General features: G+C 42.1%; 1 pseudogene across 1 annotated transcript; it reads right to left on the bottom strand.

The window, feature by feature from the left end:
• Window positions 1-3241: 3241 nt before the first annotated feature.
• LOC306641939 (phytanoyl-CoA dioxygenase, peroxisomal-like) lies at window positions 3242-26387 on the bottom strand (annotated as a pseudogene). Its single transcript, XR_013766838.1, has 11 exons — window positions 26365-26387; window positions 24958-25084; window positions 24087-24149; window positions 20784-20842; window positions 18644-18752; window positions 17510-17678; window positions 15274-15355; window positions 13568-13749; window positions 8750-8899; window positions 6773-6907; window positions 3242-4658 (listed from the first exon to the last, which is right to left on the bottom strand). The product of XR_013766838.1 is annotated as a phytanoyl-CoA dioxygenase, peroxisomal-like (transcript).
• Between the last annotated feature and the right edge of the window lie 1341 nt (window positions 26388-27728).

Raw genomic sequence — 27728 nt, 5'->3', positions numbered from 1 at the left:
TTGAAATGCGGAGTTCAGTGGCACTGAGGACATTAACATTGTGCAATCTTAACTGCCATCTTCCAAAGAGTTCATCTTGCAAAACTGACACAATGTCCCCATTAAACACTAACCTCCCATTTCCTCCACCCGAGACTCTTGGCCACCACATTATATTTTCTGCCTCTATGAATTAAACTATTCTAAGGACCTCATATAAGTGGACTTGTATCATATTTGTTCTTTGTGACTGACTTTTCATTCGGCATAATGTCCTCAAGGTTCATCCATGCTACAGCATGTGCCAGAATTTCCTTTCTTTTTAAGGCTGAATAATACCTACTGTGTGCATAGATCACATTTTGTTTATCCATTTTCCCACTGATGGACACTTGGGCTGCTTTCCACAAGAGCAAATGCTGCTGCTCTAACTGGATGAGCAAATGCCTCTTTGAGATGCTGCTTTCAACGCTTTTGTGCATTTGTCCAGAAATGAATCTGCTGGCTTGGACCGGTTCTTTTTCTTTTTCTTTTTTTCTTCATGGTACTAGGGATCAAATGCAGGAGTGCTATACCACTGAGCTACAGTCCCAGCCCATTTTTTCATTTTTAATTTTGAGACAGGGTCTGCTAAGTTGCTGAGGCTGACCGTGAACTTACTGTCTTCCTGACTTAGCCTCCTGAGTAGCAGGGATAATAGGCATACGCCACCATATCCAACAGATCAGTGTATTTTTAAAGAGGTAAGTGTCTATTTAGACTGTTTTGGCCACAATTACTGTCTGCTCAGTTCTCTTCCCTGAAATTGCCCCACCTGATGCACACACCCTTTTGTCCTGTCCTCGATAACCTGCCTCTCAACACGTCTCTGCAAGTGTGTGCTCACACACACACACAGAGCTAGCATTACTTAAGAAAGAAACTGGTTATATTAAAAAATAATCAGATCAGAGCAGGGCATTTGACTTGATGTGAATCAGTAAGCCACTTCTTAACAATCTGGAATTCAAACTAAGAAAGTTCCACAGTCTGACTATTCTCTTGGAAGGAGAGATGCAAACCCCAGAACCTTAGGATAAACACCCTTTGCAGTAGAATTAGGTCTTTGGGGCAAGAGAAGGAAGCAACCACACAGGGAAGGGCCAAATTAGGAGACAGTAAGAGGGACTCCCAGATTTCCTGCTGCACCCATGACCCTGTTGGGAGGTTGTGACTCTTTCTTGGATGTCATGAAGTACCCAGATTCTTATTGTAAAGGTCTCATTTTGCTCAAGTTGGCTCCTGCAAGCAAAGGTCCTAGTCACCACACAGGTCCATGCAGATCTGCTAATAAAGGGATGTGTTGTGGCCAACTTAACACAGATTTTTGACTTAACATCTCATTCCCAGAATAGTATCTGTTGTTTTCATGAGAATCAGAATTACCCTAGTGGGGTGTCAGACTTTTGACCACACCCAACAATAAGAAATTCATTTTGCATCACTATCCAAAACATGTGTGCACATTTTTGTTTAAAATGTGAAGGACTTACTATGTGCCAGGCTCTCTGGTCTTTCATTTTAACAAATTTGTTTTCAAAAAACTCAGATTGTGATCCACTAAATTAATATCAGTGACCCCAGAATATGTCACATTGGTTTGGTCCCAGAGGTTAACCTAATGTCAGGTGATGGATCTTTGAAACTGGGGAGCTAAAATAGAGTGTCTGACAGGGAACTGAGTCAGTGAGTTTTTGCACAGGAATATTATAAAGTGACCTATATTATAGCCCTTCCTCTTGCATTGCTCAGAATGGGGTTCCATGCAGGTGAACTATAAAATTCAGATGTTGGGTCCAAGTTCCAAGGGTGTTGCAGTAGAAAGTGGCATTTTTCTTGTTTTGGGGCTATCTCTACTCCACCAAGAAGAGTGGACCACAAGAATGGAAAAACCCATAAAAGCTCCCTCTTCACCTCTGCAGCAACCTGTAGGCAGCCTCTGGTTCACACTCTGTCCATTGGAGTCTGAACTTTCATTCAAGTCTGCCCCACTTCCATTTTCCTGAGCAGGAACTTGAGGTCTTACGTGGTGGATGCTCTGGGGGTTCAAACTGGGGTAACATGTGGAGTGGGCTTCTACAGCAGGGTGGACTGCCTCTGAGGAACTGGTTGGTGCACCCTGGCTTGCCTTGGTTGTGGTTTGCCATACTTCAGGCCCATACCAGCAGGGCAGACTCTCTGGCGACCTATGCTCTAGCCTGCCTGGGCCATAGCTCAATAGCTCCAGAATAAGGAGGCTCCCAGGGGTGGGATGAGGCGTGGGGTCAAATGCATGCCCACAGCTATGGACCAGTCTTTCGCCTTCTGTTGTCCCTGCCCCTCTGCATACCTGGCCCCCTGCATCACTCCCTGAGTCCCAAACAGCCTGCTGACACAGTTTTCTGATTCTCATAATCAATGTTAGTTTCTGTTGTTGCCACTGAAATTTCTTATTGCTACCAACCTGCACATTCAGTTCAAATTCATGCTATATCAATGTTTTCTAGCAGACTTCAGTGCAATAATTTCTGAACTACGAGGTACACTTTAGAGGTTTCCAGATAAATACTAACAGATGTCCTGAACTTAATCTAAATTAAAAACTGGACACATTGAGAAAACAAAAAGAGCTGCAGTGTATTACACACAGGTGAACAAGCTGCTCTCTGTGCCAGGAAGGTGAAGCTGGCAGAAGCTTTCTGTGCATCTCTAAGGAGCAGACAGGTAAGGACCCTGAACCATCCTGCAACACTGCAGGTACAAGGCACAGGACACTTGTTTGCTTACTGACTTTGCACATTCATGTAGAGTCGGGTGCCCAAACTCTACAGCCTCAGGGTTAAATCTCTCAGTCATCCCTTTTTGTAAATAGAGTGTCATTGGCTCACACGGGTTCATATTGTCTCTGGCAGCCTTCTTGCTTTAATGGCAGAGCTGAGTCACTGCACAGAGACAGTCCAGGATGCAAAGCTGAAAATAATGACTATCTGGCTCTTAATAGAAGGCTGCCAGCTCCCTAAATAGCCAGATGGGCTAAAGGTTTTCTTTGTATTTCTGAGTGTCTACTTTCCAACTCACTCTCAATTTATTCCTGGCTGGGGATGTAGCTCAGTGGTGGAGCACCCCTGGGTTCAATCCCCAGTAAAAACAACAAAACAGGTTAAGAAGGCTAGTTTTATGTTATATGTATTTTATCTCAATTTTATATATTAAAAAGAACACAGGAAAAAGGAGAGGAGTTTATAGTTCTATTTTGCACTCTGTGCATAAACTTTTGGATTGCTCTCTAGTGAAATGAATAGCCCAGGACAAATTCCCTTCCACTGAGCAGCCAGGCTTCTCCTCATTCTGCCAAGCTCTTCCTGTCCCATCTCTTCATGTTCTAGCAGAGGTTTCCTCCCACCCTTTGCAAGAAGGGTGCACATGGGTGACAAGCAACCCTAGTCATCCTGCTGTCATTCCCCTTCCCACTACAGAGTGGGCACTTGCAAACTATTATGTGAACTAATGGACAGAAGGGACACAGATGGGATGAGAAATGCATGTCTCCCAACTGGAGAATTGGGAATGCACCTGGGAACTAAGAAACTGTGCTGTTTGCCCTGGCATTCCTTATTTACATTGTAGTTCCCATCGTTCTAGGACCAGCTTCCTTAGGCCCTCTTAATGATTCTCTCGCCTTCTCTCCTTTCCAGCCGGGGCTAAGCTTAAATGGATGCCCTCCTCAAGAAATTAACAAATATGGAAACACGAGATAAAGGAAAACTTGTGCTAAACAGAATGACAAGGAAGGAACTGGCTGTTTCTTTCTTACAGAAGCCCTAACTAGAATTTTTAAAAATAAGGACCAGGTCTCCTTGCTGCCCTCAAGTGGTATAAAAATGTAGTGCTATATTGAAATAAAATCAGTCCAGGCTCACTCCCAGTTCAGGCTGAAGTATCCTAAAATGTTCCTGTTCCTCGAAACAGCTTAGGTTTCATTCATAAATGCTGAAGGCTTTCAGTTGCCCTGCTTAACAGGAATACAGGGGAAGGTGCCTCGGTCAACATTTGTTAGAAACAGAGGTAAATTTTAGAAATGATATTCTGTTTTTGAAGGAGGGTAGTTGGGTTGAAGAAGTCTTGGAAGGAAGTCTGTGTCAGAGAATGAGAACCCATCTTATTTTGATCCCATGGTGTCCTTTGTATGCCCTTCACCAAATGTGAATGTACTACACATGGTTCTAGATTAGAAATCTCTCTTGACGTGAAATGGGGAAGTGGTGGCTTTACTAGGAGGGGCATGCTCATCTCAGTGCACACTGAGTTTCAGAGAATTCATTTCTACAGATAAAGAGATAGTTCAATGAAAGGAACTGATTGAACATACTTAAATCATTTACCATGTTTATTAGTTGTAATCCCAAATCAGTTTTTCTGAAAAGAGTAATATCTCACTTAGTGCCATTGCACTGCAAAATTAACTCTGCACAATGAAATCCTCAATACCCTTCTTGATTTTGTTAATGAGTCTTAGGATATATTACATTATTCCAATATGAAAACATTTTCCCTGGACTCCTTGTTTCTTTTAATTTCCTTTAAAAGAGTTATAGTTAAAGGCTGTTTCAAAGATTGGTTCTTTCTCCTTTCACAAGTTGGGCTCGAAACATAAAAATATCCTGGAAATAATACCAAACATAGTGAGAGTATGGAAGACTTCCATTGGCCTATTCCCTGCAAGAAAATAGATTTCTAGCCTCTATAAATTGTTAAGCGGGGGGGGGGGGGGTGCTATGATAATTATATTGATTAGTAAATAAAACAAGTTCTGAAACTCCAAATAATCTCTTGCCAACATTTAAACAGACCTAAATGCTCGGACTCATTGGATCCCCCAGCTGTCAATCTTGCTGATCACAGTTAATGCACCTGGTGGATATAATGCTAAGTCATAGCAGTTCACTACCCTTCTCTCTGCTTTTCTTTTCTTTATTTGTCTGAACCACTTTGAGGGTGCCACTCTAATGAGATCATAGTAGTGGAAATGTTGCCATTGGTACTGGTTTACTTGGGTTTTATCCCGAGAGATGATGGAACCCAGGGGCACTCTCCACTAATCTTCATGCCAGCCCTTTTTATTTTGTATTTTGAATCAGTCTCTTGCTAAGTTGCTGAGGCTGGGATTATACTTGCAATCTTCCTACCTCGGCCAAGCTAGGAAGAGGCTGGGATTATAGGCATGCTCCACAATGCACCCTGTGCCATTACTAATAAAGCAATTTAGATGATCTTATTTCTTATTTATTTTTGAGCAAACATCAAGGTATGGTGGAAAGAATGATTTCAGAATTAGGACTGACTCTGAAATCTAGTCCTGTTATTGAGGCCAGTCTCTGGGACTCTAATTCCTTCTTCAAACAGACTGTACAGGTTCTTGTGAAGAAAATGAGAAAAGGGACATGGAAGTGTTTTTGTAACTTAGAATTATATAAGTTGGCATTGTTATTCTATTATTCTAAATATACCTGATAAACTGACTTATAAAGTAACAAATAAATGCAGGTGGTGTTCATCCAGAACAACCTTCACAAACTTCAAATGTAATGTACAGTGCAGGACCCCTCAGATACCAAAGTCCATGGATTCTCAAGTCTCTTCAATAAAATAACCTCTGAACATCCACCCACATACTTCAGCACCTCGAGATTACTCATAGCAGCTAATATAATGGAAACACTATCTGGATTGATTCTCTGTTGTTTAGGGAATAGAATGAGAAAAAATGCCTGTACGTGTTCAGTAGAGATACATTTTTTTTCAAATATTTTTTAATATTCTGAATATTTTCCAGTGCTGGCGATGTAGCCCATCACGTAGAGTGCCTGCCTTGCAAGCTCGAGACCTGGGTTCAAGTCCCCAGAAATCTGTTAGATTGCGGAAATAACAAACAAACAAACGAAACAAATTCAGAATCCTCTGAATATTTTCCAGCATTTCAGCTGGTTGAACCCCTTTCGTGCAGCCTTTTCAGACAAGGGGCACATCTGTAGGTTCTAAGGGAGAAGCAAGATTCTCCATCTCCTGATGGTTCCCAATGGCACGGTGGCATCCCACTGGTGTGCAATGACCTGCAGCATCCTGGATAACCCAGAGTTATCATCACATGCAGTCTCTTAGGGGAAGGGACATGTCGATAGTATCATTATCTCATATAAATAAAATAAAATAGGAATAGCTTCTTGGTTCAGAGGCTAAAATGTGTGTTTCCTACAAAGTGAAAATGTTAATTGCCTTCTCATTTTAATAATAATTTAACAATATTAATTTACTAATTTAATAATATAAAACCATCATTTTAATAATACTTTAATCAAATTATCAATCAGATAATTTGTCTGTCGCTCAGCAGCAGGATCGAATATCCACTACTTAAAAACAAATACTTTACAAGTGATATGTATCAATTAGGAAAGTTCATGAAACATTGTCTAATGCCCCCTTAGAGATGTTTCATCTCTGCTGCATGCACATTATGCCTCTCATAAAACTCCAGATACAAATTTACTGAAAGGAACACTGACTCCAGAATTACTCTCTGGAGTCTTACTGGATTTCCTAATGGAAATATTCTTTATCAAGAAAGGAGACCTGATTAAATCCCAAACCTTTATGTTTATTTGCATGACCTCAGAAGGATTCATGTCCTATATTTCATATTAAATCAGGGATTAATTAAGTATCTGAAGAAAAGAAATCTTAAACATTTTTACTTGGTCATTTCATGCAAGTGTACCTTCATGTCTATGTTACTTCCAGGTCCACAGAATTTATTTGCTCTTTCTAAAAGTTCCTTCTCAATATTTTCTTGACTGGTGCCTTTCACATCAATGTAGTGGCAATTGGCACTGGCGAAATGGCAGGAAATTGCCTGTGCAGAGTGAACATTGATAATGCAGAAAAGCATCCCATTAATGCCAACCACCAAGTAAGGAGTTTTCCTTGCAGAAAGTAATTCTTACACACAGATTTGACTTCTCAACTGCAAGGCCTCTCCATGGTGTCCTAAATCTGCCTCTTTGTAGGTCAGCCTCTCCTCCTGCCCCCTAGCTAAATGCTAATTAAGAAACTACAAAAAAAAATTTACCTAGCTATGATTTTATTTTTAAAAGGTGTATATAGGATAGGGGGCATAATCACCTAAGCAACAGGTCTTTACATTTTTAAGCTTAAGTTTTCCCAATGAGTGTTTATCTCCAAGTCCTAAAAAGGAATGTACCCCCCTGTGGTTCATCATCTATGTAGTCATAAAAGTTAGTTACGCAGTTAAATTTGGGATAGGATATCATTGCAATGGCAATTTATATGAAAATTGAAAAATGCCTTGAGAAGTAAAATAGCACACCTCTCAATCAAGAGGGACATTTAGAGGTCAATACATTGACATTATTACCCATCTTATTTCCTGCTGAGAATAGGCTGAGGTTTCATAATTCTTCCTGTTTTAGAAAAAGGCATAAACAAATCTAAGTTGCAAAACAATAGCTAAAACCCACTTTCTTTGTCACAAGTTGGTTATCTTAAGGTGATCACACCTGTCAGAAGAACTTTCTATTTCATCCCAAATTTCAAACTTCTAGAGTGCAGGCCCCAGTGCCAGGCAGAGCCATATCAAGGCTCAAGGCAAAAGGAAAACTGTGCATTTCTACATCCATGTTTTTAGGAAATAATGGTAAGTATTCTTCCAGAACATTAAAGTCAGTGAAAAACATGGAAAATTGCAAAGTCAATACATTACAACTCACAACGCTATTTGCATCATTGTGCCCATACCCCACTTACAAAGCCTGAGCGTTATGCTAGTGCAAGGTACTACCTGTCTTTCATTTAAAATTTTGGCATTTGCATGGCATGGATTTTTTGCATTAATTCTGATTTAGTAAAATGGCATTTGCTTTGATGGCTGAAGTTTTTGTAGCCCCTTCAATTTTGTTCTCAAGCAATGCCCCAAATTGCCTTAATATACACCCTGTCCTGTTGAGCCTGGTGCAAACGTGAATGAATGGAAGATGAAGACCGGCACCTTATACTTGGGTTATAACAGGGATCAGTGGGAATGAGAGGACAAATGGGGAAGCCCCACTAAATTTCTAAAGGAGCCTCAATAATAAGGACAACCATGGGGAAAAATGGGCCCACTATATCAGATCTGCTGAATTTGAGAGAAGTGAGAAATCAGGGAATTTGTGAGGAATTCTGTCAATTTTTAAATGTAAGTGACAAAATTATTTAATTTAAAACACTTGAGGCTAGAAGGGGAAAAACATGGTTGCCTGCTATATCTGATTTCTGAGCAGCTAACTCAGAACCTTTGCTGAGGATCAATACTTTTTCTCTCAATAATGAAAGTATTAGAAATTTTCTCTAGTTCTAGTTACTCTGAGCAATATAAATTCCAAATGTGATCATCTGAGTATTTCAGCCATTGTTTTTCCTTCAGAAAGCAGAGCTGTGCACTGCAAGGTGAGCTACTGCCCTGAAGCAATTCCACAAATGACCTAGATTCATGAGGAACCGGTTTAGGATCCTAAGGGCACCTGGCTTCTGACTGAGTAGAGCTAAAAACGCAAGAAGACAAATATACTTCCTGTAAACAAACTGGAAAAAAAGGACAGTTTAGGGAAAAGTTATAAATCTTTACACATTACTATACCTATGATTTTCTGTTTTGAACTCGCTGATCTTTAAAATATGGATCAGAACAGATGCATAACTTCCGAAATCCTTGAGTGTGGTTCTGACCAGATCCATGGATGAGCAAAGGGTGAAAGAAAACAGTGTCTCCCTTCTCCATCATGAGGTGCACTCGGGCACTGACTTGGTCATAGTCCTAGATCCCATGGTAGAAAGCGTTAACTCCACCCTGGAACACATAAGACAGGCAAATGCTACAGCGGAGGAAGCACCAAGATGACAACTCTGTCTGTGATTCGGCAGGGACAACAAGGGTTCTCTGACTTCTTCCAAGAGAAAGACTTATCTAAATTAAATTCTAAAATTAAAAAAGATGCAAAAGTCTGTCATATGTCTGGCTTTTGAAAGTCACCTGCTGTGGGTACAGTGGTGCACACCTGTGATCCCAGCTACTTGGGAGGCTGAGGCCGGGCATCACAAGGTCAGGGCAGCCTGAACAAACTTAGCCAGACCCTGTCTCAAATGAAGATTTTTACAAAGCGTTGGGAATGTAGCTCAGTGATGGAGTGCTTGCTTAGCATGTGCAAGGCTCTGGGTTTGAATCCCAGCACTGCAACAAATTAAAGTCATGGGTTAATATTAAATTCATTGATGTTTTTTACCAAATAAAAATTTTGAATTTTACTTATTCTTCATCATTCAATTATAAACAATCTAGATCAGCTTTGGCTCATGGTGAATATAGGTGAACACCTTTCTCTTAGGCATTTCCAGCCTGAATCTTAACATCTTTGTCCCAGTCTGACATTCACCTCATCTAGAATTTTGTTCATATCATTCTCATATTACTCAGGGTGTCTTGAAGAGGCTAATTATTCTCCCAAAATAGTGTGGTGAAAAGACTCAATTTTTTCTGGCTCAAAGAACTTATGTCATATTCAAAGTAAAAAGAGAATAATATAAGTTTAAACACTGTGCTTGTTGATAACTATTTCCAAAGGTAGTCATTACTCAAGGAAATGGGCTACATTTTTATTAAAGAAACTGAAGTGAGAAGTGAATACAGTTAATGAGCCTATATGCATCTAGGCAGAAGTGTCCCATTCCTCATGCTAAAAGTATTCTTTTGGGAAATGACCACTGTTCTACTACAGAACATTGTGACTTTGACCCAGTGTAATGGTTAAATTGAATTGTCAATTGATTGGATTAAGAGATGTCCAAGATTAAGAAGCTTCTGGGTGTGTTGATGAGGATGTGAATGATTGATATGTGGGACAGAGAATGAAGTGGAGACCCTGCCTAAGTGTGGGCAGCACCATCCAATACGATGGTGGCTTGGGTGGGATAAAAGTTGGAAGAGCAAGGAAGCAACAGCAGCAGATTCAAGTTTGATTTTCCTTGAACGGGTTCTTGATTGCTGCTGCGATTGCCTGAGGACATCAGACTTGCCCTTTCCCTTTTCCAGAGCAGACTGTGCCAGTGATTCTCCAGGGAGTTTCCAGAAGACTTCAGTCTTGGTCTGGGTTAGCACCATTGATCCCTCTTGTTCTGACACTTCAGCTTCCTGGACTGCACAGTGACTGGTTTCTCCAGCTCTCCAGCCTGCAGACGGTCATTGTGGACTATCTGCTTCTGGTTGTGTAAACCAATCTAATAAATTCCCTTTAAATTTTTTTTTCTTTTTTTACTGAATTAGCAATATACATATTATATACAGATTTATATAAATATAAGGAAGGTTCCCCACCCACCCACCCCAAACAACATGTCTCCTAGTGTTTTTTTTTTTTTTTCATTTTCTTTTTGTACACAGAGAATAGGGAATTTCAGAATTTTTACATACATTTTAGCAAACACATTTTGATCTATTGGCTTCTTGGTGCAGTAATGCAATAGTAATCAATTCTGGTGCCAAAGGCTCATACCATTGCAAGGAAGTTGTGAATACTAATTTCTTAGGAGGTGAGGCCAGCCCCACATGAACATTTGCATCCCTCTGGTCCACCATGATTCATAAATACTTAGACTTTCTTTCTCAAATGAACCTTTAGACCTTAAAAACAGAACAACAGTCACAAAGGGCCACACGCTTTGCAGGATAAAGCATTCTCCTTCACTAGATTGCTATCACAGTGTAGACTGACTGCCTGAATATGCTCAGGAGGTTTAGTCAATATTGTCTGTATTTGGTTATGGAAAGGCGCTCCATTTTCTGTTTTAAATCCAAAGTGCACAGTGGGAACAAATCAAACCATTTTTTTTTTTATTTTCAGCATCAGTTTCATCTAAGCATTTTCTTATGAGAAGATTGCTCAGGTGCCTTGTCTTTGTCCTCCCACCTCTAAAAATATTAATAGAGTCAAGCAGTTTAGACATTCATCAGCCTAGTAAACAAACTTTGCCAGCAAATGAATTCCTACTATTGTAAAGAAAATTGATAAGACAAAAAGTATATATATGAGGACCCTACTACTGTGGTGTTGGGTAATTTAAAAGGTTGACCTCCAGCTTCACTGGTATAAAATCCTATAGGAAATACTAGGGCAGTCATAGAGAAAAGGATCATTCCAGTGAATGCTGTCCATGGAGTATATTTTGTAGTTTCTCTTAGTCAGTGGGAAGCCACCAGCAAACCACATGTGACAGTCAATGAAATGATTCCCATGATGATTAAAAAACAGGGTGGTGCCGATGGCAGTTGTGTAGACCTATAATCCCAGGGGTTCCAGAGGCTGAGGCAGGAGGATCTCGAGTTCAAAGCCAGCCTCAGCAAAAGCTAGGCACTAAGCAACTCAGTGAAACCCTGTCTCTAAATAAAATACAAAACAGAACAGGGCTGGGGATGTGGTTCAGTGGTTGAAGGATCCTGAGTTCAATCCCTGGTACCCACCCCCTGCTCCCCAAAAACACAGGTTGGTGACCCACTCTGGGGGCACCCAGGAAGGTATACACATCCTGTCTCTTCCGTGGATTGTTTGACACCACAGTGAGAGCTCCCTCCAACTCCCCGATGTTGATCCAGTCGGGGTTGGCAATGCTGGCGAGGTTGATCCAGTCAGGGTTGGCAATGCTTAGTTGACCCCAGCTAAGCTAAGCACACCTTCCACTGCCACTGCTGTGAATCTGAACAGCATCTCAGAGACCAGTCTGCTCCCCAAGCCCTGGACACCATTCCCTTCTGCCCAGTCAGCCAGAGCCTCCTTCTGATGCTTGCCTGTCCCTCAACTTAACTGATGAATTTCACAATTTCCACTTTTCTATCAGGATTCAGACACAAATATTTCCACTGAACACAATCAGGAGTGCAAGAACTCTGAGAGAGAAGCCCTGGAAGCCATATCTTTCATTTCCTGCAGAAACATGACTCAGTCTCCTTGCTGACCACAGCTGCTCTTTCCATTCTGACCATCACCAGGGATTTCAGGATCTTTTTGGTCTTGCACAGAAAATGCTGAGAATCTCTTCTCTGGTTTCTCTGCCTCTGGGCTCCTAGACCTCCAGTGAATTGTCCCCTTAACCTGAGATCATGTTCATGAAGAAAGGATTTAACCCTGTATTTCAAGGGTGCAGAGGCACCTTAATAGCTCCCCAGGATCAGTACTTGAATGTATAAACAAACCATGGTTCAGTCATGCAATGGAATACTACTTACCAATGAAAAGGAAAAGGCTATTGAGATATGCATCAGCCTTGGTGAACCTTAAAATAATATGCTAAGCCACAGAAGACACACACACACAAAGTGTATGTCACATGATTGTACTTATATTACATTATGAAATGCAAACTAATCTATAGAAACTGAAAACAGGGGTTGGGGATGTGGCTCAGTGGTAAATGCACTTGCCTAGCATGTGTGAGGCCCTCAGTTCAATACGCAGCACTGAAAAAAAATCAAGAAACCAAAATCCGAGTGGATTTCCTGGGAAAGGGGGTGGACTGGATTCTCTTGATTATGATACTAGGTATGTTCATTTGTGTGTATGTCTATCAAAATAATCAAATTATACATTCTAAATATGTATCACCTATTATATAACACTTAAAACTCAAAAACCTTCTTCTTTTTAAAAAGTAAATGCCTTTAGCTTTCTAGAAAACAGAAGGACCCCAATCTCCCCACATAACCTGAAAACTCCTTGTTACAGTCATTTTAATCAGGTCCTACGACACCTTTTCAAGTTCTTCTCTTCCTTTGCTCCCCACAATGCGCTGTCAGTTCCCAGCCCATCTGGACTGTGAGCTCCTTCCATCTTCCTCCTCCCTCACCAGGTTTCTGCTTCCCTTCATGGCCACGCCTCCACGGATAGCTTGGGTGCTTACCACTGACAACATTCCCAACCTTTTAAGAGAGACAGGGTCTCTGTAGGTTGGGAAGGGCCTCGCCAAGTTGCTGAGACTAGCATTGAACTTGAGATAATCCAACCTGAGCCTCCTGAGCCTTTAGGATTACAGGTGAGTACAATCACACAGCAAAAGAGATCTTTTTGTGACAGAAAATTCTAACTTGTCCATTGAGGCTGAGCTCAAACACCACCTCCCACCCCTGAGCTGGTCTTCTCAGGTGAGAGTCTTAAGTCAGTGGGTACTGCACACACACATTGGGTTTGAAGGGTTTATGTCTGACCTCAGCCATTTTTGAGGCCTCGCCATCTCAGATCCCAGGCCTCCCACCCAAGCCTCCAAACTGGCTGGCTTTCAAGCCCATGTTAAAAGAAAAAGACAATGACCATTTTATCCGATGTCCTTGAACTCCTCCTGATCCTAACTGCAAATTTCAGGACAATGATTGCTGAGAAAGGATAGCACTCTCATTTCTAAGCTTTTTGCACCTGATGTATAATAACAGTGAAAGAGATTCTGATCCAGACTCAGTGGTTTAAGACAGACCTACCTCCCACTGGGGGTAGTCATGGGGCTTCAGGGGACCTTTGTGGGTGCCTGGGAGCACAACCAGACAGCCGTTGTTCCGGTCAATGTGTTCCATGGCAGTCCAAGCACAAACAATGAGATTGCTGGGCCTGAAGGGGAAATAGTGCAGATCCTGGTGCAGGGGGTGCCGGGAAGTCTTCTTGCCTGAAATGAGCCTGCTGTCAAAAGGGGCTCCAGCCTCACAGTTCTTATTCTTTGCCTGAATAAAGAAAGCACCAACCTGTGCCTGTAAAAGCAACCACATGAAACACTGCAAAATCAGTCCCAAGAGATCAGCACCAGGCTGATATAGCAATCAACATGGGGCTCGGAATCTACACTTCCTTCTGAGTTTCTGATTGCTGGGTGTTTGCTCTCTTGTCTAGGGAGGTGCACATACCTTATCATCTCTGTTGTGCTTTATTCCTTTGTTACTCTATATTTGGCACAGAGCCAGCATTCAATAATTTTTTTTTTCAAAATAAAGCTGGATTAATTACATTAAAGAGACTATTACCTTTATGTGTGAGGGGGGTTTGTTTTGCCTTTTTCCGGTTTTTGTTGTTGTTGTTTTGTTTTTGGTAGTGGAGGTATGAGTTTTAGTCTCATGAGAATAGAGTCTCAATGAGTATGGGGGATTGAACCCAGGGGTGCTTAACTACCTAGCCATATCCCCAGTCATTTTTAAATTTTATTTTTAAACAGGATCTTCCTAAGTTAGCTAGGGCCTCACTAAGTTGCTGAAGCTGGTTTTGAATTTGAGATTTTCCTGCCTCAGCCTCCCAAGCCACTCGGATTACAAAGTGCACCACGTGCCCAGTTGAGGTTCCTTCTAAGTGGTTGATGCCAAAAATAGTTTCCTTAGAGGTCTTAATTCATAGAGCAATAGGCATCCTGTGTACAGTCAGTGCCCCATCAGAATCACTAACCATATGGACATTTTCCACAGTTTTGCTCTTGGAACTTCGTTCCCAGACCACCTCATCTCACCAGGAAGGACATCCATGGAGGGTGACATTTAGTGACCCTGAGCTTCAGTCTATCACATCAACCTCTCCCACCCATCAGAAGGAAGAAAAGGTAGAAAAGGATAAAAGCTTCTCGTGGCTTATTTCTGCCGCTGGGGTAGAAGGATCTCTTGGTGTGATCCCAGAGCCACCTGCAGTGCAAGCTCTGGAGATGGTATTAAAATGCAGACACCTGGCGTCTCCTTCAGAATCAGTGTCACTGTAAGTGAGGACTTAGAATCTAGGTGTTCGAAAGCACAAGGCACCACGAGGACTTGGGTGTGACTTATAGTAATAACTTTCATCCTGTTACTAACACTGATGTCTTCAGATCAGGAATGCAGCCTCCATGTGATCCTGGCTAAGAATGGCTGGTGAAGATCAGAGATGTTGAATAGAAGGCGTCTATGCTATAAGAACAATCACATTTCTTAAGTTGCCTTTTCAGGGAATCAGTCACCTGAAAAAGTAGCAATAACCCTAAAATCAACATCTGAAATCACAATTATACTTCAAAGTCGATGTAACATGAGCTTTTAAAGACTTAAACAAAAGCACTCACATTCACTCAACCCAATGTTGAACAGTTACACACATGAACAGGGCTAGAACATCAGCTTTACCATGTTAATTAAACAATCTTTTTTTCTTGACTCTCTCTAACAAATAAGAGTTTTTTTACCAGTCTCTGGAGGTTTGTTTATCAGCATTGTGTGCATGGCCATAATATTGGGTCCAGTGAAGCACTCCACATACTTCAGAATCTGAAAAAAGGGAAGAGAAAAGAGAAAAACCTCATCAGGTTTCAATCAGAAATATAGGCAAGAGGCATAAAGTGTCTACACAAGAACCAAATGGCAACAGTTTTAACACCAAATGGTATTTCACAATGCTGCCAATAGAGCATGAAAACCTTGGAGCTAGAGATCATTCTAAATCTCCAACACTCCAAATTCAATGGGACATTTTTATGGAAGCTTAAAGTGTAACCTTTTTCTTTTGCCCTACAAAAAAGATAAGAGTATCTAGGAGGTATCAACTAGGAAGCCCAGGAACATCATTTTTGCTATCCAAACCCACAGAAGTTGCACAAGGCAGAAGGAAGAGTCACCTCCTCATATCCTAAATAAGAAGGGCCCATCAGGACTTGGGTTGTCACCACTAGCCCAGCAGAAAGCAGGACAGTGAGTCAAAGGACCCCTTTCAATAAGTTTGACCACTCCCTCAACATCTCTTCCCTAAAGTCCATGAACCAGGCAAAGTAATGGAGAGTAGGAGGCCCAAAAGTGAACAGGAAAAGTAGGTCCCTGTCCCCATGGAGTTTTAGTCTCTTGAGAAGGAAGGGAAAATAGGGCATCTGAAAGTCACAGATGGTAGTGCTTCATCCACCACAAGTTGCCTCTGGCTTCAAGTTCTATCGGTAACCACCTGCAGACTTCCATTCCCATCACGGCACTGGAGGTGGGAAGCACTGATGGTGGGAAGTCATTTCCCCTGGGCCTTCTGTCCAGGGGCTGAACAGGACATCACAGATGATTTACCTGTGCAGTCTGCCTTCAGGAGTCAAACACTGACAGCATCGGCTTATGATTTTCCATGAGTGCTACATTGGAAAGTCTCTTTCAAACCATTTTAAATAAATGATTAGGAAATCACAGTGCTAAAAGGTGGGCGTGTACAAGCACACTTGAGGATGCATGAACTAATTCCAGAAGAATGCACAAAGAGCTCACAGCAACTAATTCCAGAAGAATGCACAAAGAGCTCACAGCAACTAATTCCAGAAGAATGCACAAAGAGCTCACAGCAAGTGGGGCTGGGTAGGTTGAAATTGCTTCTCAGGTTGTGCCCCCCTGATATTCTTGGATGTTTTCAGAAATATGAATTACTCTTAAAGGAGAATAGTTTAAAAAAAAAAAAAACTAATTTAAGCCAGCTGAAGTGATGGAGCCTGTTATCCCAGCTGCTCAGATGGCTGAGGCAGGAAAATTCTAAGTTCAAAGTCACCCTCAACCACAGCACGACTGATATCTCAAAACAAAGAACAAAAAGACTGGGGGTTTGATTAAGTGATAAAGTGCCCCAGAGTTTAATACTTAGTACCACATATAAGCAAAATTAAATTAAAACTCATTTAAATTGAAAAGCTAATTCGTGTTCTTTCTAATATGTGGATGCTGACTCACAATGGCAGGGGAGGGAGGAGTGGAGGTTCACCGAATTAGGACAGAGGGGAATCAGGGGAAAGGAAAGAGGGATGGAAGTGGGAAAGACTAGAATGAATTGGACAAAACTTCCCTAAGATCAGACATGTATACACAACTAGCGTAACGCACATCATGTACAACCACAAGAGCGGGAAGTTATACTCCACGTGTGTATGCTATAACAAAATACATTCTACAGTCATGTATAACTAAAAAGAATGAATGAAATGAATGAATGAAAGAAAATTCATAATTCTACTGACAAGATTCATGAAACAAAAAGAAAAGTGAATAGATTTACCCTAATTTTACACCTGTTATTATTTAGTCTTAGAAGAGCTCTTTCTCTTTAATTCCTCTTTCTTAACAAAAGATAATTAGCACACTCCACCGTAGCATTTCTTGGTGCTATTGGTATCTTGGGTAGGATAATTCTTGGGGAAAGAGTTCCCCTGTGCATCATAGGATCCCCGCCCCATTACCAGCATCCTTGGTCCCTACCCACTTGAAGTCACTAGTGATTGCACCCTCTATGTGGTTACCACCACCAGGAAGTCTTGAGACATTGCTAATATCCACTGGGGGGCAAAATCACCTCCACTCTAGCACCATGGGTAGAAAGGGGTTAGATCCAGTACAACCATCAGGTCTTGGAGGCAGACCTGCAGGCTGGCTGTGAAGGAGAAACCCAAACAAGAGCAGGTCTCTAACCTCTGGGAGAGTGCAGAATCTTAAAAGCTCCTTATCTTCCTGGAAATGTTGCACCTTTGAGATTGTTTTCTCACTTGGAATGTATTCTGATTTTGCAAGGGTCACATCTCTCATTACCATTAGTCCTTCTGGTTTTGACTCCCCTCTGCAGATCTTTTCAAATTCAACCCTAGAAAATTAAATTTACAAACAATGTCATGACCTCTGCTCCAAGCCCCTGGTTGGCCCTGATCTGTGCAGATACAGGTGCAGCTTCTCTCTACTAAGTCAGCCTTCAGGCCTAGTTTCCTATATGCCATGTGTACATAGCTTGAAGGTAATTTTATACAATAGTTTTAGTGTGTCTGTGCTGTGGCATAAGCATCACATGAGCCAGGTGTTGAATTTTCCCCTTGGGACATCATCTGGTGCTCAATGATTTGGATATTGAATTTTCAGATTAGGAATGCTCAGCCTATAATAGCAAACACTCCTGTAGCAACCACCTGAAGCCAGGCCCCAATCTTGGTGCGCTCCATAGATTTTACCTTATTTCATCCCAAACATACTACTAGATCAGTCCTATCACTGTGCCCATTTTACAGAGGAGTACACACAGGTAGGGAAAACTCAGTTGATAGAGGGACACATCATATTAAGCAGTGGAGCTGAGATGAGGGTCAGACAGTTTGCCTCCAGGGCCCAGGCTCCTAAACACTTCCCCACAAACCACGTCACTCAAAAACATCTGAACATGCAGAGGCTAATCTAACTTGTATTCCCATTGCATATGTATAATACATATTTTATACGTTTTTAAGGACGAATGGCAATTATACATAATGTTGGGATTCATTGTGATACAGTCATACCTGCAGAGAGCCTCATTTGGTCAATTTCATTCCCCAGCACCTTCCCTTCCCTCCCTCCTCCATCCCATCAGCCCCTTTCCTGTGCTCCATGGATCTCCCTTCTATTGTCATGAGACCTCTTTTCCCCTTGCTTCTCTCCAGTTGCCACATATGACAGAAAACAACCCTTGACTCTGAGTCTGCCCTGCTGCACTTCACATGATGTCCTCCTGTTCCATCCATTTCCCTTCAGCAACTGCCGTAACACATGGTTTTTGTAAAATAACCAAGAGTATCACTGTACCTAAAGCGTTGAATATCAGCGTCAGACACTAGATTTTTAATAACAAGAAATCCATTTTCTTCATAAAATTTTCTGTTCCAGGTTTAGCACATTATTATCCAAAGTATAGCTATAGGAGAAAAATGCACCAAATTAGTCTAATTACAACCTACCATTACATACCAAGAATTCAAGAAATGTTCCTATTCTTTGAGCCACTACTTCTAGTTGTAGGACTTTAAGGAAATAATCTTAAAATGTTTGAAAAACTTCAAATCCAAAACACTAAAAATGGTCACAAAATGTACATTAATTGAGGAAAAATTAACTGATGACATTATATTCACTTGATGGAGCATGACTCACACATTAAAACTCAAGGACATAAGAGTGTGGAAAATGCACATTATAATAAAATACAATTACAATGCTGTAAACAAGACACTATTTGTGAAAAGGAGACTGCTGAGAAATACACCAAAAAATATTTTTAATACTGATTGCCTTTCAATAATGCAATTATGGGTGATTTTTAAAAATTCCCTCTATTTCTCTGATTTTTAAATTTTTTTCTAGGGTGCATGTATATGGTTTTTCAGTTGGGGAATTAATTCAATGAATTTTATATTTTCAATTTAATCAATACATTCTCAGAAGTAATCAAGATAACAAAATCCAAATAAATATACAACCTATCACCAAATGGGGTGGGACTGCAAATTGGTGCAACCACTATGGAAAGCAGCATGGAGATTGTTCAGAAAACTTGACCCAATCATCCTGCTCCTAGGTTTATACCCAAAGAACTTAAAATTAGCATACTACAGTGAGGTAGCCACATCAGTGTTATAGCAGCTCAATTCACAATGGCTAAACTATAGAACCAATCTAGTTGCACTTCAACAGATGAATAGATAAAGAAACTATGGTATATATACACAATGGAATATTACTCAGACCTAAAGAAGAATGAAATTATAGCAGCAGGTAAATTGATGGAACTGGAGAATATTATGCTAACCACGATAAGCCAATTGCAAAGAACCAAAGGCTGAATGTCTTCTCCGATATGCAGATTCTAAATCACAATAAGGCGGGAGGGAAAATAGAGGTATTTTGGACTCAACAGAAGGGAGTGAAGAGAGGGGATGGGACATAGGGATAGGAATGACAGTAGAATAAATTGGACATTATTACCCTGTGTTCATATATGATTACATGATCTGTGTAACCCTACATCACACACAATCAGATGAATGCGAAGTTATACTCCATGTATGTATGATGTATCAAAATGCATCCTACTGTCATGTATAACTAATTAGAAAAACAACAACAAAAAGAAATCACAATATGAAAAAACATATCAGCAAGTGAAATCACCCAACACCTCTCTTAAGACTGAAATTGAAGCTATAACAATATTTATGTAGGTCAAGGTTTTCCCCTTAAAGGTGATAAAAGATAATAAGACATGTCTGGCATAGTAGTAAATACTTGTAATCCCAGGGATGCAGGAGACTGAGGGAGATCGCAAGTTCCAGGCCAGCCTCAGAAACTTAGTGAGCCCTTAGGAACTTAGCAAGATCCTGTCTAAAAACAAAAACTATAAAGTACTGGGAATGCACGTCACTGTTAAACTGCCCCATGGCAGCACTAAAAAAAAAGTAATAAACCCACACCTGTAATTTCAGCAACTCCAGAAACTTAGACAGGAAGGTTGCATAAGCCCAGGAGTTCAATAACAATTTGGGCAACTTAGTGAACTCAAAAAAAAAAAAAAAAAAAAAAAAAAAAAAAAAGTCAAAGACAAAAAATATAACAAAAACAAAAAATACTACCTAATAAGTTAATTTGTCAATTTAACCAAACTACAAGCTAATTTAATTGTGATAAAACATGCTTGCATTTTCAAAACTCAGATTATAGATCTTCTGGTAGTTTTCCTTCTTTCTGAATTTTGGAAAAAATATAGAAAATTAAAGTCAAGATTGTCAAAAGTATCCACAGTTCTACTAATAAGAACAAATTCTGGAAATAGAGAATGTACATATCAAATTTTAATCAAGCAACATATTATATTAGACATCACATCCAAGTTACCAATGGAAAAGCATTAATATACATAATAGCATTACCAATTAAAATTACATCTGCTTACTGGAATTGCTGAGGGTGGAAACTGGCAGGGGCAATAGGCCCTGAAGTAGGCTGAGCTACCTAGGATGTGAATTAAGGCAAAGAAAGCAAAATACGGGGGTCAACCTTGTCTAGAAACAACCACCTGTGCTGGGGTGGTTCTCACAGGACAGGAGTTCCCTAAACAGACACCAGATGCTCAGGTCTCCCACATCAGCCTGACAGGTACGCACGCTTGCTGCTTTAGGTCCTTTCATTTATATCACTTTGTTTCATGATCACAATAATCTGGGGAGGTGGCAGGAAGATCAGGAGCTTTACTGTCATTCCTGCTGTTGCACCAGGAAACCTGGGCCTGGAGACCTCAGTGATGGTCAAGGTCATCCAGAGGGGAATGGCTGAGCCAGGACAGGACTCACACTCTACTCCACAGCTTCAGCCTGTCTTAATCCATGTGAGACCGCCTTCTAGGAAAACACTGAATGAGAACAAATCCGAAGTTCAGCTCTAGAAGTAAGGAGAGAACAGGAAGTATTCACAAAAGGCATTTAACTAAGTTGGACCTCACTCTAAAATACTAGAAAGTTTAACTGGTCTTGGGGTGGGGGGAAGGGTAGAGTCTATAAAATAAGTAATGATTCCAAGAATAGCACGAGCTTCACAGTGTAGTCTAACTTTAAATATGTGTAAGGACTAAACATTCTTTTTCTAAGGTCTCTTTTCCAGACTAACTACAGACACAGCCTCTGCTTGTTTCTATTGTTTTCTCATGTTTCTTTAGCTAAAAGAGTTTCTTTCAGAGTGTCACTTCTCATACACATTATCGTTTCTTAAGTGACAACTCTATGGAATGTGGTGACAGTGTCATAGTCCAGGAAGGGTGCAAGCCAAGAGTCAGAATTATGAGCTCCTGTCTGCTCTCTCAGAGGCAGAGGGGTTAACACCCTGGGTCAAGGACTCTCAGCAAATTGTCATTGCAATGACATTCAGATGTCAGAATCTAGCCAATGTTCTTGGTGTCTCTCCACTATTCCTGCAGCATGGTTTCTCTGCTATTGTTGTTCTTGGGGAAAATTTAATGATTGGAAATGTTTATGATCTAAAGTTAGGTGAGCACAATGGATACAAAAAACTCATACAGTATATTCTTTTTTTTTTTTTTTTGTAATATATATGCATAGGAAAGGAAGCCACCAAAAAGTTTATGAATGATTCATTAAAGGTGGAAAGAGTTATGTACATATATATTTAATTTCTCCTTTTTACTTATCTTCATGTTAAAAAAACTTCACATTTTTATACTTCAAAAACAATTAGTCCTTTTTCAAAATCTACCATTCTAAGAAACAATGAAGGCCGAAGAAAAACTATCACAAAACTACAAAAATCTAAGACTAAGGTAACATTAATTGCAAATTGTGGATAGTGCTGTCCAATAAACACCAGTTACCTCTGGCTATTTAAGCTGAAATTCATTCAGTGTCAAAATGCAGCCCTTCAACTGCACTGGTCCCTTTTCCACAGATCAATAGCCGCATGTGGCTGGGGCTACTGTTTTGGAATATTCCATCATTGCTGAAAGCCATGTTCAACAGTGGTGCTTTAGAACATATTCATGAAAAGACTAATCTCTAAGTTCAGTACTATTTTAACAAAAATAAGCAGGGTAAGAAAATCCAGTTTAAAAATATACTGAGAAAGCCAGGGATATAGCTCAGTGGTAGAGCACTTGCCTAGCATGCAGGACACCTTGGGTTCCATTCCCAGAATGGCAGGGAAGAAAAACAAAGCACTGAGAGGCTGAACAAAGAAACCTCAATTATGTTTCCAAATATATCCAATCCCAGTGTAGTTCTCAATTTAGCCTGGTCAAAAACACCAAGATAAAAGAGACCTAAGTTACACACCCCTAAATTTTAATTCTTCAGTCTGGGTTGAGTTGAGCCATAGCATTTGCATTCCCCACCTTCTTGGCATGACACCCAGGGTCCTGCAGTACTAGACAAGCCCTCCACCACTGAGCTAAACCCACTGAGTTACACTTGCAGAGCACAAGTGCATTCCTAACAAGTTCTTTTGACAAGAGCCCAGGGGATGCAAATGACACTGGTCCACGGACCACACTATGACAAAAACTGGTTTAATTAAATGACTTTGTTCCAGATTTTTAATCTCTCCTAGTCTCTGTTTCTCACCTGTAAAATCAGGTGACATCCTCACCTGGGGTCTCATTATCATTCTATGCACAAACTTTAAACTTGCAATGTTCTCCCACACTGCTGCTGGGAAACCCAGTGGGAAGAGCAACAGTGAGTGTCCAAGAAACAGCTGTTAGAATCACTCTTAGGACACAAGTCAGGGTGTTAACATAAAGCAGAAGAGAGCCTACTGACCTAGGAAAACCTCCAGGCAGTTTCCTACAGAGCTTCCAAAAGCACGCCCTGAATGAGAAGGCTTAACCTGAGCAGGCAAAGCAGCTCAAGAAAGCGCTTCCATTCGCGGGTCCTGTTCACAGTAACATTTCTGGGTCTGCTCCTCCCCTATGAGCTGACACACACGATCCTCTGGGATTCGCTTCTGCAGACTCAAGGAGGCCTCGGGCTCACAATTCTAAGTCCTTGTCCCAGAGACCAGTGCAGGACTCTGGCATGGTCCCCAGGTCCCAGAGGCCACCACAGTGCACAGAGCTCTCCTGGGAAGGAAAGCAGTCCAAGAACAGGTTGAGCAAGAGTTCCACCTCCAAAGGTGGCCCAGAGCAGTGCCATACGTCCAGCTCCCACCTCTGCAGCCCTTCAGAGGATTGGCACTCCCTCCTGAGAGAATTCTAGTGGCCTGTCCCCTAGGTCCCTTCTGGGCAGCTCTGGGCTCCTGTGCACAGTGACTGTCCTCGGGCATTTCTTGGTCTCCGGGCATTCGCGGAGGTCGTGCACACCGCGTGCAGAACAGGACAATGCTGTGACTATGGCAAGGACTCCTTTGGGACCCCAATCCTCCCCTTACTCTTCACCAAGCGAGAAGCCGCAGGCCATAAAGAGGACCAGAAGGTGGAGCGACGCGATTGCAGCCACCGAAACCAGGGCAGTCACGCGCCCGATGGCCCGGAAAGAGGCTTTTGGGGACGTGGGGCCAACAGTGCCTGGAGACCCAGCCTCCACCCCGCTCCCTGGAGCCTGTTTTGAGATGGAACCTTGGCAGGGATAGCAGCGCGGAGGACGGCGAAGGGCTAGGGAAGTGACCGTCCTGCGACCACTCGGGCCCAGGGCCAATTCCAAGGCCAAGCTGCTGTGCCCCATCTGGCCCGAGCCCCGCTAGGCCTGAAGGATACCACAGCCCGGGCCGAGGAGCCGCCGAGATGCCCCAGAATCACCCGCAGGCGTGCGCCGGCGCGCTACTGCTCCATAGCGGCGGCGAGGACCCCGACTGGCAGGGCCTGCGCCCCACTGCATTTCCGGGCCGCCCCGCCTCCGGGAGAGAGAGGGCTGCGCTGCGGCCCCGCGCGACTCTGGGAGCTCCGCCCCCAGGGCGAGGCCTGCGGGGAGTGCCAGAGACGCCCTGGGTCACCTGGCCAGCGCGGTGCTCCTGTCGCCTGTGCTCCTTCTCAGGAGGCCTGTTTCCAACCCACAGGGACCTCCCTGCGGGACCTGAGCCACACTCGTAACTTCATAGCTTCAGTCCGTCAACAGCCACGCACGCGATTGTTCTTGCCACTGCTACACCGTGAAATTCAAATGTTTATCACTAAACATCGCTTGTGCTTTTCAAAAGAGACTTCATTTACTGCGTGGCCAGCCCAAAGTAAGAGTTTCGCTGGTCATTTTTTTTTAAGCGTATGGAACAAACAACTCCCAGAAAAGGTTGCTACAGTCTAGCATAATTTAAATTTTCTTACAGAATTAAAATTCTTCTTGGAAGGGCTCTTTGTAAAATCTATTGTAATATCTGCAGAAGATTGACATTGCATCTGCCCTCTTTTTCCTCTCATTTTTTCATTGTTTCTTTATCAAGTAGTTTCTTCCAGAATAATGTTCCTTGTAAACATGTTATCATGTCTTTAATGGAGTCTTTACATAATTTGGTGACAGTTCCATAGTGCACTGTGATCATCAGCCCATCAGATATTTCCTGTTTGTCCAGGGGGAACATCAGCCTCTGGATCATGGCCTGGCCCTTGGACTTCACCTTTGGGTTCTTTATACCTTCCCCATAACATTCTTTACTTGTGTCCCAGAGTCCAGAGTCCTGCTCACAGAAGGACCCAGTGTCACAGGAGAGTGAGGAGCTAAAGCTCCACACTTCAGGTCTGGGGTCCTCACAGAAAAAAATCTAAAGTCAGACAGAAGACTGTCACAGAAAAGGGATGAGGGAGCTGGGAATGTCACTCAGTGACAGAGCAACTGCCTAGCATGATCCTGGCCCTGAGGGGAATCCCCTGCATCAGATATCATAAAACAATTAAACAGTGTGTTATAGTCCCAAGTGTAAAATATATATCCCTGAGTCCTTACTGATATAAATATATGATTAAATGAATGAATTAAGTCAATAAATTATGGAAATAGACGAATAAATAATGGAGCAGAGGAGACAAACCTCTTTGACAGAAGAATTCCAAATATCTCCTGTAGATATTCCATCCTTGAGGAAGGGGAACATAAATCCTCACTACCAAGGGATATAGTGTGGAGTACATTTACAGGAAGAGGCTGAAACACTACTTCAGTCAGGGGATCCAGGTCAAGTTAATAGTCGTAAGTGAAGTTGAACACATGGACCCTTAGTGTGTTGTGATATTGCCACTTCCCCCTGTGTCTCCCTGCCAAAACCCAATACCCTAACCTAATCATGAAGAAAACATTAGAAAAATGCATGGGGAGGAACACCTGTGCAGGCCTCAAAACTGTCCACATCACCAAAAACACGGAAATTTGGAGAAACTAGACACTCATAGCCAGGAGGGCAGCTCTGAAGCTGAGGCCACACCTGAAGGCTATCTACCAACAGAGCCTCCAGCCACTGAGAATATGTTCTTTTTCCTGAAAGGTACCTGGGGGGTGCAGCATTTTGTCCTGTTGATCCCCTACAATGATCCTAGCAGGTAGCCAGTTGTTCCTGTGTCTTAGCTGAGGAAACAGGCTCGGACAAGTTAATTGCTAGTAAGTGGCAGAGCCAGAATCAATGACCTTCCACCTTTCCCTGGAAACACTCCCCATCCAAAGTATTCACATGGAGGATCATCTGCCCTTCAGGGAAGTATGATGATTGTCCCAGCTTTGTTGACAAGGTGTCCCCTTGGAGAAAAAAACCCTGCCTGTTTTATCCCACCTGTGGCCCTCTTAGACATGGAAGGCAGCTTTGTGATGTACTGTCTCCCAGTCATGCCACCAGCTCAGTCGTAGGCCTATCTGACCCTCCAGGATTAAATCTAATTGTTCCCCAAACAGATTCCACCACTGAGTCATTGTGAAGTCAAGGTCATCTTTCCCTTGTCTGTAGAAGTCTGAACTGAGGATGTTATTTTGGTCAAATGTATCAAACCCAACCCCCTCTCATTCCCAGGCACATGGCGACTGCTGGGCATGGCACATGCCTGTAATCCAGGTTACCTGGGAGACGGTGGCAGGGGCATCACAAGTTCAAGGCTAGCCTGGGCAATTTAGCAAGACCCTGTTTCAAAATAAAAATGCAAAGGGCCAGGATGTTGCCAAGTGGTAGAGGACTGGTTCAATCCCCAGCGACAGAAAACACGCAAACAAACAATAAGATGGCTCATTTTATGGTATAGATATTTTTATCTCAATTTTATATAGTAAAGAGAACACCGGAGTAAAGTGGGGAGCTCCAAGCACATCCATATGAGCAAAGGCCTCTGGCTTTCCTCAACTCTGAGACCCAAAGTTCTAGGAAGAAAGTTATTGTTTTATTTTGTGCTTTGAACATAAACTTTGGGATTTCTCTCTGGTGAAATAAACAGCCCAGAACAGATCCTCTTCCACTGAGCAGCCAGGCTTCTCCTCATTCTGCCAAGCTCTTCCTGTCCCATCTCTTCATGTTCTAGCAGAGGTTCCCTCCCACCCCTTGCAAGGAGGGTGCACATGGGTGACAATCAGCCCTAGTCATCCTGCCCTCATTCCCCTTCCCACTACAGAGTGGGTGTTTGTTATGTGAACTAACGGACAGAAGGGACACAGAGGGGATGAGAAATGCATGTCTCCTGATTGGAGAGTTGAGAATGCACCTGGGAACTAAGAAACTGTGCTGTTTTCCCTGTGAAGTTTGGTTTGTCAATAGGAGGTCAAGAGGGCACCTGGGCCTGTGATTGTAATCACAGCAACTCAGGAGGTTCAAGCCGGAGGAACGAATGAATCCAGGTTGAAAGTAGGTGGAACTTTGTTCTAGACCAAGGCAGCGCTCGCTGCAAGCTGTTTGCCCTGGCATTCCTTATTTACATTGTAGTTCCCCCTATTCTAGGACCAGCTTCCCTAGGCCCTCTTAATGATTCTCTCGCCTTCTCTCCTTTCCAGCTGGGGCTAGGAAACTAACAAACATAGAAACACAAGACTTAGGAAAACCTCAGCTGAGCAGAATGACAAGAAAGGCACTGGCTGTTGCTTTATTACTGAGGCCCTAACTGGAATTTTTAAAAATAAGAACCATGTTGATTTTTGTCTTAAGAAGAGATTTATTTTTGGCTCTTTTCAGTTGTACATGACAGTAGAATCTATTTTGATATACATATACAAACACGGCATGTATCGTATTCTAATTTGGTTCCCAGTTTTGCAGATGTACACAATGTTGAGATTCACCGTGGCGTGTTCACGTATGTATGTACAAAAGTTATGTCAGATTCAATCCACTGTCTTTCTTATTCCTAAGCTCCCTCCCTTCCCTTTATTCCCCTTTGTCTAAACCACTGAAATTTCTGTTCTTTCTCCCTCCCCTTTGTGGTTTAGCATCCACATACCAG

Source organism: Sciurus vulgaris (genome assembly GCF_902686455.1).
Source record: "Sciurus vulgaris genome assembly, chromosome: 12".
NCBI lineage: Eukaryota > Metazoa > Chordata > Mammalia > Rodentia > Sciuridae > Sciurus > Sciurus vulgaris.
This window is presented reverse-complemented; position numbering and strand designations above follow the sequence as displayed.